Below are 12181 nucleotides of genomic sequence, written 5' to 3'. Positions count from 1 at the left end.
TATTTTAGTATAGAAGACCATGGCTACATAATACCAAAGAGAAAATTCCTATCTTTGCCCAGAGATGGGCAGCGGTCTCAAAAGCCCTCATTTACCAGTGGTTCGTTATTGTAAGGTGTCACTAAATGAGAACATCTTAAAGGATAAACTCTTGGACAATTGTGTGTGTGTGTGTGTGTGTGTGTGTATGTAATTTGTGTTTATGAGTAGGAATTAGCTACAAGAAGCTATTATTTTTTATAGTATTAGTTAAGCTAGCACTTGTCATAAACCTGTTAGAATTTTCAGAATTACATTTTAAAATTATAAATATAACATCATCTCCCTTTTAAATAGGGTGAGTATATGGTCTTAAGCAAGTCATTTCATTTTCCAGTGCTTCTGTTTTCTCATGTGTATAATGGATAAAGTGATAGAACACAGGGATGATTTGCAGAGAAGATGAAATTAAATAATAAATACATATTTTTACTTAAAAATTAAAATTGTACCAGGCAAATTATCAGCACTCAAATATAACACAAATATTGCTATTGGTTATCTCAGAATGGCTTATGGCACTGACACAATTAAAAAACACTACCCTATGCTTTTATGAATATATTATTTTAGAAGGAACAATGATTGACTCAAGTATTTTAAATTCTTCTTGAAATGCTAAGAGGGTCCAAAGGAGTGGGTAGTGGAAGACAAAAGTTGTCCTAAGGCAACGGGAAGATAAAGCAGATGGTTTGAGATCGGCATCCCAATTTTGGAAGAATTTCTACCAAAATGCCTCTGTGTCTGCAGAACAAAGGGGAGTAACAAAGGGAGTTTCAGTCGACATCAAAAGAAAAGAAAGTGAAGAGATTCCAATTGTGGGAAACATACAAAGTGAGCAAAATCATGTGATCCTGTGTTTTAATTGGTGGAGTATCAACCATTATTTGGAGTGGCTATTCCATGTTACATATGGGGCATCTTCAAACTGGTAAATCTGTGATAAATATTGATACAACTATTACTGAAACACTTATTAATACCATTTGAGAAGCTATAAGTAATGCCTAGAAGACAGTAAATATGTAGAATACTTTTTTCTTCAGAGACACAGGAAACTATCATGCTTTATTTGTTAATCATGGAGATGTGGCAATGCAGCATAACAAACTAGGCTAGCTTTAATTAGTGTTATTTTATAAATTCATCATCTGGAAAAAGATGAGAAAACAATGTACATGATGATAATAGTATACTGCCATTGAAGTACACAAACAATGCTACCAATCTCTAGGTGTCTTTCCTCTTTCTATTTCTCATTAGTTTCAACCCTGTAAAGTTTTTTAAAGATTTTACTTACCTATTTTTAGAAAGAGGGTAAGGGAGGGAGAAAAAATCAATGAAGGAGAGAAACACTGATGTGTGAGAGAAACATCAATCAGTTGCCTCTCGAATGCCCCCAACCAGGGACCTGGCCAGCAAACCAGGCTTGTGCCCTGACCAGAAATCGAACAGGTGACCCCTGGGTTCTTGGCATGATGCTCAACCCACTGAGCCACAGCAGTCAGGGCTGAGCCCGTTAAAATTTTTTGACAAATGTAAATTCTATAAGGCTGATTAGTTTGATTACCTTAATAAAGAAAAAAAGGTAAGCCATTTATCAATCTCCACCTACCATTGACATAAAGTCTTTGTGTGGCACAGTTCCTGAGTTTTGTCATTTGAAATGGGGCGAAGGATTGCTAGGAGAATGAACAGGGTTGCAGTGCAACAGATTAATTAAGCAGCTCTCAGGAATGATATTGAAAGGTAACTGATTAATTGAACATTGAGGCCATCTAATCAAATAGCAGACACAATAAATATGTTTCTTCAGAGATAAATCATGACCTTATTAGCATATTCATTTGTACGGTTGCATTAACTCTTTATGTGCTTTTTAAGCTTTGCTTAGCTGGCAATAGCCTCCTGCTGCAGTTTCTCTTTTATGTCATTATAAAAATGCCTGGTGGGCATGCTACCATTCCTTTAAGATTTGAGGAGTTTAATCACAAAATATACAAACTAGCTGTTCACACAAAAAGGTAAAAAAATCCACTGAGTCCTTATTATTATTCCATACAACTGCAGTGAGGCAAAGCATACAATAGTGTTGGATTCAATGGGAATGTTTTATGCTGAAAGCAGGGTTTAATAAGAGGATATAGTTATAAAAATATTAATGCTGAATATCTACCATGCTATTCACATATGAAAATATGTCATTTGAGGTGGGAAAACATGATTATTCTTATTTTGTCATGTAAGCCTTTAAAAAAGATGGTCACTTTACAGTTACAAATAAAGGGTGGATCTTAAATCAGGGCAACTGGGGGAAGATGAATGCAGAGAACCTAAAGCAGTTCATTTGTACATAGACTGTTTTCCCTTTTGCTGAAGCTGAAGCCCTGCTCCTCCCCACCCCATTTTTGACACTGGGGCAGGATCCAGTTGCCACAGCTGCGCAGCTGGATGAATGGAAAGAATCTGTGCCCTGTGCCTTCGGATGCTCATCATCAAAGGGGGTCTGTCACCCTCTAGTCCCGAGGAGAGTCCCCTGCCAGTCTGAAGGAACAGAGCTTCATGGGGGAGGGGCAGGAAGTCAGGAAGAAACATGGCCTTGTCATCCCCTGAGCCCAGGAAGCTTCTCGTCCTAATGCAGAGCCCTGACTGATCTCTCTGTCAATGACTTCCTTGCAGAAATGCAAGCTCCCCCTAAGGGAGAACTCTCCAGAAGAGAGGTCCTGTGCACACCTCTGCTGCCACAGATGTCAGGTGGAAAATTGGATGGAGCCACGGTTACTCGTCTCTCTAAATTGGAATTGGCTAAAAAGGCAGAATCATGTGAAGAAGCAAGATGTTACAGAGCTGTCGGCTAAAAAGGGATTCAGAGGATTATTGGAATTTTTTTTTAAAAAATAGAGACTAAAGAATGCAAGTGACAATTTTCTTTTAGCTTAAAGGAATCTCAGCAGATGGGTCACTAACTGACCAATAATTTTTTATACCATATGATTTTTACATATCATTTTTTCTGTTTATATAACTTACAACTTTAGGATTTTACAAAAGGTAAAAGATGGTGAATATATGTACATATATGTAAATTGAATATTATATGCTAAATATAAACATGAAAGTAGATTTAAATTGATCAGAAAAGCAGGTATTTAAATTGGAACTGAAATACTTTTATTACTTTACTGAAACACTGTTTAGCTTCAGATGACATTTAAATAATTGATTTCACTTCTGGGAAAAAAAGTATGTCCCCTAGTACAAGAATTTCACAATCCCTACTGCTTTTCTGTTGTTGTGATGCCTATACATTAACCATTTATGTTAAACACGTCCAACTGTGGAAACCCAGAGACCTGTATTAAAACACAACCAGAATTATCAAATATTCTCCTCTTTATATTTTTATCTATTCCTTAGAATATTATAAAGAGAAAAACACATATGTCTTTTCATTCTATAATGTGTTTATTGGTAACAGTGTCATGAAAAAAGATTAAACCCCATTCCATGGCCAAACGCCAGCATGATTTGATAACAAAAGGAAAGTGTTTGTCAAAAACATGCTTGTTTTTAGAATTATATTTTAGAATTATAAACACAAACATATTATAACAGGACAGAGGTCATGTCTCTCTAAATACCTAGTCTGTCACAGACACGGAGAACAAACTGAGGGTAGCCAGACAGGAGGGAGTTTGGAGAGATGGGTAAAAAAGGAAAAGGGACTAAGCAGTACAAATTGATAGTTTCAAAATAGTCGTGGGGATGTAAAGTACAGTACAGGGAATACAGTCAATAATGTTGTAATAACAGTGTGTAGTGCTGGGGGGACTTGAAATATCAGGGGGAACACTCCAAAGTACATGATTGTCTAACTGCTATGCTCTATACCTGAAAATAAAATACTGATTGCCAATAAAATAAAAATGAAACAACACAAATTTATCTTTAAAAAGTGAAAACCAAAATTCTATGTGTGTGTGTGTACATGAGGAGACCCCCAAAATGGAATTTATTTATAAAAATGTGTGTATTTATTCTTACATGTTTAAACTTCAGTCACCTTCAAAACACTCTCCATTTGATGCACTACACCCATCAGGACGTTTTTTTCCACTGCTCAAAACAGTTTTGGAACTTGTTGATTTTGATACCTTTTAGTGCTTCTACTAGTTTTTGTTTCACCTTTTTTACATCAGTAAAATGTTTCACTTTGAGGACATTTTTCATCCAGGGAAATTAAAAAAAAGGCTTGGGGTGATATTGGGTGAATAGGGAGGGTAGGGCATGGGGGTCATGTGTTTTTGGTCAAAAACTGCTGAACACTCAGCACAGTGTGGACCAGTGTGCTTGTAAATCACCCATCATGAAACAGGCAAACACACTGAAAGAGTCTTCCAAAAAATCTGACTGAAGCTGAATGCAGCCTCTGGCAACACCACCTACTGGCACACTGATACAGATGAGTTCCAAAAACACTCACCTAGCAGGGGAAGCTTGTCCCACAAGGGGCCTTCCATCCAGAAGATAATTCTGTTTTTTTGGGGGGGTCCCTGTATATGTGTGTGTGTGTATAATTTTGAAGAGAATATATACATATATATGTATATTCTGAAAAAAAATCCAAAATCCACTCCTATACTAAGTTTAACCCCCTTTGCTTCTTTTCCTCTTAGGTTTCATTCCAAATTTTAAATATAAAAGTTACATGTTCATGTACTTAACCAACATTTACTGTAGCTGAATATGTAGAAATTGTGTGATAGAGTGACTTGATTTTCTGTCTTCAGTGTTAATTTTTCCAACTATTTTTGTTGTTTCTTTTTGAGATCATTGCATCACAGACTAAAATAAATGAAGGAATACAGAAAATTTGTTTCAAATATCAGATAAGCTATTGGTTGTCTCCTAGATGTACTTGGAATGTATAAGCCATTTAAAAACAGATATATATCAATACATATATCAGATATATATGTATATCTTTATATATCAGATACATATAAAATAGATATATATCTTTTATATATCAGATATATATATAACAGGCATATATGTATTTATATATAACAGATATATGTAATATATATGTGTTTAAATATAATATATAATTTATATATAAACAATAATATTTATATATAATATTATAATATATATTATAATAATATATAATACAGATATCTTTATATTTTTCTAGGTATACCTTGAATAATTTCAAGGGAAAAGGTCATTGTTCATATTTACTAGCACAAAACAGATTGGTGCTATAATGTATTATAATATAAAATGCACCAGTGATTCTTAGAAGACTGCTTGTATTTTTTATTGTATTTTCCCATTACAATTTACCCCTCCTCCTAGTAGTCACCACACTGTTGTCCATGTCCACAAGTCCTTTTTCCTTTTTGCTCAATCCTTCCATCCCCTAACGTCCCCCAATAGCTGTCACCTGTTCTCCATGTATGAGTATGTCTCTGTTTTGCTTGTTAATTCAATTTGTTCATTAGATTCCACATATGAGTGAAATCATATGGTATTTGTCGTTCTCTGACTGGCTTATTTCACTTAGCATCCAGGTCCAAGCATACTGTCACAAAGGGTAAAATTTTCTTCTTCTTTTTTTACAGCTGAGTAGTATTCCATTGTGTCAATGTGCCATAGTTGTTTTATCCATTCATCTACTGATGAATGGATAAAGATTAGGCTATTCCCTATCTGGGCAATTGTAAATAATGCTGTAATGAACATAGGCATGCTTATATTCTTTTAAATTAGTATTTCAGGTTTTTTCAGGTAAATCCCCAGAAGTGGAACCGCTGGGTCATAAGGTAATTCCATTAACATCATTAAAATGTCCACACTACCCAAAGCAATCTATAGACTCAGTGCAATTCCTATTAAGATACCAATGACATATTTCACAGAACTAGAACAAATATTTCAAAAATTTATATGGAACCACAAAAGGACCCACATTGCATCAGCAATCTTAAGAAAGAACAAAGTCAAATGAATCATGCTACCTAATATCAAACTATACTAAAAGGCCATAGTAATCAAAACAGCATGGTACTGGCATTAAAACAGGCACATAGCAATGGAACAGAATAAAGAGCCCAGAAATGAACCCACACCTTTACAGTCAATTAATATTTGACAGAGGAAGCAAACACGTACAATGGGCTAAAAATAATTTATTCATTAATGGAGCTGGGAAAATTGGACAGATACATGCAGATATAAAAAACTAGATCACTTTCTTATGACACACACAAGAATAAATTCAAAATGGATTAAAGACTTAAATGTTAGACCCGTAACCATAAAAATCCTAGAAGAAAACATAGGCAGTAAAATCTCAGACATTGCTTGTGGCAGCATTTTTTCTGATAAATCTCCTCAGGCAAAGGAAATAAAAGAAAACAAAATAACAAATAGGACTACATCAAACTAAAAAGTATTTGCACAGCAAAGGAAACCATCAACAAAATGAAAAGGCAACCCACTGAATGGGAGAACATAAAATTTGCCAATACATCTGACAAGGGGTTAATATCCAAAAATAACTTAGAAAACTCAACACCCAAAAAACAAACAATCCAATTTAAAAAAATGGTCAAAGGACCTGAATAGACACTTCCCCATGGAGGACATACAAATGGCATATTTAAAAAATGCTCAATGTCACTAATCATCAGAGAAATACAAATTAAAACCACAATGAGCTATCACTTCACACTGGTCAGAATTGCTATCATTAATACATTAACAAATAACAAGTGCTGACAAGGATGTGGAGAAAGGGGAACCCTTTTGCACTGTTGGTGGGAATGCAGAAAGGTGCAGCCACTGTGGAAAGCAGTATGGAGATAACTCCAAAATTTAAAAATGACTGCTTATTTAAAAAAAAGAAAGATAAAGAGCATAAACACTTTTTAAAAACATATATAAACTAAAATAACATTACTAAGCATTTTGGTTCTAGCTGAGAAATAAAAATCTTGCACACTTTAAGGGTCCTGGCTTAGATAGTTATGGTGTTTTTAATTATTTTTTCATGTTTCAGTACAAATTTTAATGTGTACTTTGTGGCCCTTTAAAAATTAATTTTTATTATGTTTGGTCAATAATTTTTACTTACAGAAAATAAATTTCAATAGCATTGTGAATGTAAACATAGCCACCTCTATTTTGAGTACGTAAAATCAGCAAGCATATCTTGTGATACACAAATCAAGCTACTTTTATAGTGAATTTTTTCAAAAGTCCTTTAAGAAACTAGGGGTGATACAGTTGTATTTAAAGGCACCAAATGAGTTCAGCACTTACACTGCTGTATACAATCACCCCAGATTCTCTTTATCATATCACCAACATTATTAAACGCTCAGTCTGGGCTTCGGCATTGTGACAGCAGCTCTCAAAAACTGGGTGTGGACTCAATACAAGCAGACATGAAAGAAACATTTGATTTATCTCCTGAATACTGTGAAAGTAAGAGAGTTCTGAATTTACTTCAAAGAATGAAACTATAACTGATTTGTAATTATGCATGCAGCAAATTTATATGCAGAACCATTGAAAACTTGCCTACACCTATTTTAAACAGCAAAGACATTCCCTTCTGCTTTTGTCCAGTGGTTTCGATCCAAGCCTACATATGTATGTGTCATTATGATTTCCAGAGAAACTATTTTAAATTATAGATATCATATATATATGTATGTATATATGTGTGTGTATATATATAAATATATAGATATAAATATATATTGGTTTTAAAAGTCTATTATTTTAGGACAGTTATGGTTTTAATTAATGAATGATTAAATTCTACTGTATACCTCTATTATTTACTGCTTTTAGATAGCCACGTTTTAATTCATTGGTTCTCAAGATTTTTTCAGCTTTTAGAATGCTCATTTGAATAATGTACTCCACTCAGAAACACTGCCCGTGAACAGTGTGATTTTCAACACAGTGGAAGTGGAGGGAACTGGGAGGTGGCATATTAGGTCTGGAGGAAATGAGCAGGTAGGGATGCTGTTTGAAAGAAGTCTCTCTAAGGATAGTGATCTAACCCCAGAGACACATGCCTATCCTCATGTGAAAATCAGTGATGAAATGAATAATGTTTCAATTTTTCCAAATAATATATAGATGCCATTTTAGTAGTATACTTAATATGTTACAAAGGTTAACTCAAAATAGGAATAAGAAAAATAATCTTTAATTTAACTATTTTATTAGTGTGATTTCTGCCTTGTTTAATAAATTTTGATATATTAAATGCCTCTTGCAACCTCAAAGTTTGGAATTTACTCATTTTCACAATAACTCTTTCTTAAAAATAATTTTTCCCCTGCAATATTTGATATTTTTCTCATGTATCCTAAGGAACAAATTGGACAGATATTTTCATTATTCCCTTATAGTAGAAAAATAAGTTTTATAAGTTACTTGATCAATACCTTGCAATGCTTTAATATACCTGGAAAATAATAACATTTATTTTACTTAAGCCCCTGGGTCTCTAAGAGTTAGGATGGTTCAAAGTGTGCTCTGATATCTGAAGCCCAAGAGACAAGAAGGGTATAAGGTCCAAGAGAGACTGGTCCTGGTTGTACAGCAGGATCAACCCATCTCCAATCCTTTACTTTTCTCAATGGACTGACAAATATATACAAAGCAAAAGAAAATACATTGGTGAATGTTAAATAGTCTTGGTTATTTTTTTAGAAGTTGAAAAAGCTTCGCCTGCAGTAAATAATGAAATCGGAGGCCTAACTATAATGTATTGAAGCTGGAAAATAGGTTCTACACATTATTCCAAAGGAACGGCAATACCCCACCTGGGATGGCAACACTCTTGGAGTAAACATATTGCTGTTCAGGTGACTCCTTAAAAGGATGCAGCATCTATTTACACATTTAAGTAGAGCTGGATTTCTTAAAACACTAATCTTGTTAACTCATTATTTTATAGTCATAACTTCATATTGAAAAGCAGTGCTAAGCCCTTCTTTTATGAAGCTTATAAAGAGGATTGGAGCCTATTACAGAGAAAAAAAAAAACTGTTTTACACAAGCTTAGATGAGGTGGGAAGGAAACAGACATTTGAAGGTGAGTGTGAAGAAGCTAGAATACTATTCCATTTATTGATCACAGGATTTACAAGAAGCATCTTGGGAAGGATACATGGTCAAGGTCAGGGGCACCTTTAAAAATAAGTTCACACATTACTGATGAGCTATAGTGCCATATGCTTCCTACTGAAAATCTGTGAAGCCTTTTTCTTTTAACTGATTAAAAGCAAAGAAGGTTGACAAGGGAACTAATGAGCTATACATAATGAATAAGGTGGCAATGTTCTCTTCTAGTCAATCTTCCTTTTTATAAAAAAAGGGAGCAGAAACCAGATTCAATACATTGCCATGGACACGGATCCCTGAAGTTTGGCCACTGTACCAACTACACTGTTGCTACATTCAGTTACCTTAGTTAAATATGTTCAAGCATGAAAAACAGAACCAATGATCTGGTTCTGGGCTAAAAAAACAATGTACATGCACAGGAAAAATTAGATTGTTTAGATTCTATGTATTTCCTTGTATCCTTGTTTGGTAACATATGTCATGGGCTTTTGACAAATGTTCAAATGATATCTGGGTTTCTGTTCATAAGTCAGTGATGACTGTTGATGTTCAAAAAAACCAAGGCAAATTCTGGTCTTATTATTTTACATTAGCTCAGGCATTAGCAACTTACTACGAATGTTCTTGAAAGGGTTTTCTAACTTACAGGAAGGTCGTAGGTAAAAATAAAAAAATAGGGAAAGTTTCTTTTCTGTGTTTTCTCTCTGTTTTAACTTTACCTTTCTCTCTTGTTTCCCTGCCCTCCTTCTGTTTCCCCAAGCAGATTCAGTGAGACCCAACTGGCCAGGATGCCCAAAGAAATTCACACCACTCCTCCACTGCTTGAAAATAATACCTGGGGCAGGAGATCTGAGATAGCAGAACAAGGAAAGCAATTTGTTTGGTTATCTGATGGAGGTAATTTATGTAGAAGTGTGAATCCACTTAAATTTCCTGCCTGACTGGCTTTTAAAGAAGGGATTATTAACATAAATGATTCTTGATAAGTGGCAGGAGGTGGTAGGCCTGGTGCTCTTTGCTAACTTCTTCCCCAGGGCATGTTGGAGATAAGAGGTCAGTAACTTGGCAATCCTTTAAAGACTGAACCAACTTTTTTTGTTTTAATTAAAACTTTCTGATTTGCTGGCCCCTGAGCTAGGTGCTGAAAGCAGGGTCCTAAAGGAAATCCTTTTCAGTCCCATTTTCGAGAAGTTGTACTGGAGTATGTTTCTCCCAACCTGTCCCTTCTCCCACTCCATCACAATGAATGATTAAGCCAAACAAAACAAAGTTAGTCACATCTGAAAAGACCCTGTGCTACTCTAGAATGAACTGTAGATGATCAATAAATATTTTGCTTTTTAGCTTTTGAATTGTTCAACAAATGGTTTATTTGCTTTTCCTACCACAAGTGCTACCTCCTAGAATCTTCTCTTTCCTGTTTCATATTCTCTTGTCTCTCCTGCCCTGGAATTGATTTAGGAGCTATTCCTTATGTATCATTAGCTAAAGGACTCCAGGGTATATTCTCCAGTTCTGAGTTTGATTTCTCCTTATCCTCTCAAGACTTTTATCCTGATCACTTTCATCTTCATTCATAAGTACGTTCATATGAATGTACTTTAATCTTCATTCACAAGTACAGTTCTTACAAACACTAAGTAGCCTTTATATCATGTTGAATGAATGATGTACAACTGGTATTTTATCCACAGAAAAGAAGTAATACTATGTATTTAAATAATCTTTAGACAGGAAAAAATATTTAGGCAATATGTGTAACTTCATATTATTTGAAGGCAAGACAATAGATCAAATGCTGCAATCTAACAAAGAAATTGCCTTAATTTGTATTAGGATGGTAGTAAGGAAAAAAGCCTTTAAAAACTTAGTGAAAGAAAATTATTCAAATTGTATTGAACCTTTGATTCAGTAAATTGATAAAAATCATCTCTGAGGCATTAACATTTGATATTGTTTATTATTATAAAGGCAGTAATGGAAAAGTACACCTTCCAAATTTTGTCATTTTTATTATTTTCTTTTAGTGATTTTCAAATGAGGCTAAAGAAAGAAGTTCAATCAACAGTGTTTTCTGACAGAATTCACTAAAAAATTTTTTTCATTAAGACTAAATGTTGCTAGAACATTTTTAAAAAATTGTTTACAATGCCAATGACCAGTTATTTAGAAATTAGTTCTAAACATTTTATTTTATAAATATAAATCATAAAGGAAAGGAACACAACAGTTGGTCTCACCTCATATTTTGAACTTCTAAAGATGAATAGGGACAGTAACCAACAACTGTATGATTATCCATGATTCAGTTTAACAGGTTTTACTCAAAGTATTGATTTATGACTAAGTAAGTAAGAAGGTAGAGAAGAGAAATAGCATTCACATTCAGAAATCATGGAATATAATATAAGGATATGAAAAGAAAACTGCAGTGACACAGAAATAAACTAATTTTCTCTTTTAGAATATAGGATAGAGCCATATAAAAACCTATTTTTTAGAAATTTTAAAGAAAATACTTGAATATATATTAAAATTTTAATCTTAAAAAGTATAGTGCAGATTATTCCTACTCATTTTTTACATTTATTTTAGAAAATAGAACCTATGAAATTAATGTAGTTTTTCTCCTATTTATAGTACTTTCATCAGTATCTAATCATGGAAACCATAACTTACATTTCTTATTTTACATTTTAAACAGAACGTATTGATAGGCATTTTTGTTACAATAATGTAGGAAAGGAAGGAAAAGCAAAAAAAGAAAACTAACCAGAAAAGAGTAAACTGTTCCACCAATTCTGCTAGGAACTTTCACAGACCTTGTTTCATTTAAAGACAAACTCAAAACAAGAAGAATTACTGCCATGCACAAAGACAATATATGGCTTAAGATCAAATAAATTGTAATGTTAGAATAATAGTTTATTAATATGTAATAACTTTATTTTTGATATTTGCAGACTAAAAACAATGAAAACATTTC

General features: G+C 33.8%; 1 protein-coding gene across 3 annotated transcripts in view; it reads right to left on the bottom strand.

The window, feature by feature from the left end:
* The window catches only part of ALCAM (activated leukocyte cell adhesion molecule), a 201032-nt gene that overhangs the window by 116858 nt on the left and 71993 nt on the right, over positions 1–12181 (bottom strand). The window lies entirely within an intron of this gene.

Source organism: Phyllostomus discolor, chromosome 2 (assembly GCF_004126475.2).
Source record: "Phyllostomus discolor isolate MPI-MPIP mPhyDis1 chromosome 2, mPhyDis1.pri.v3, whole genome shotgun sequence".
In the NCBI taxonomy this organism is placed as follows: Eukaryota; Metazoa; Chordata; class Mammalia; order Chiroptera; family Phyllostomidae; genus Phyllostomus; species Phyllostomus discolor.
Note: the sequence above shows the minus strand (reverse complement) of the source record. Positions and strands in the feature narration are given on the sequence as shown.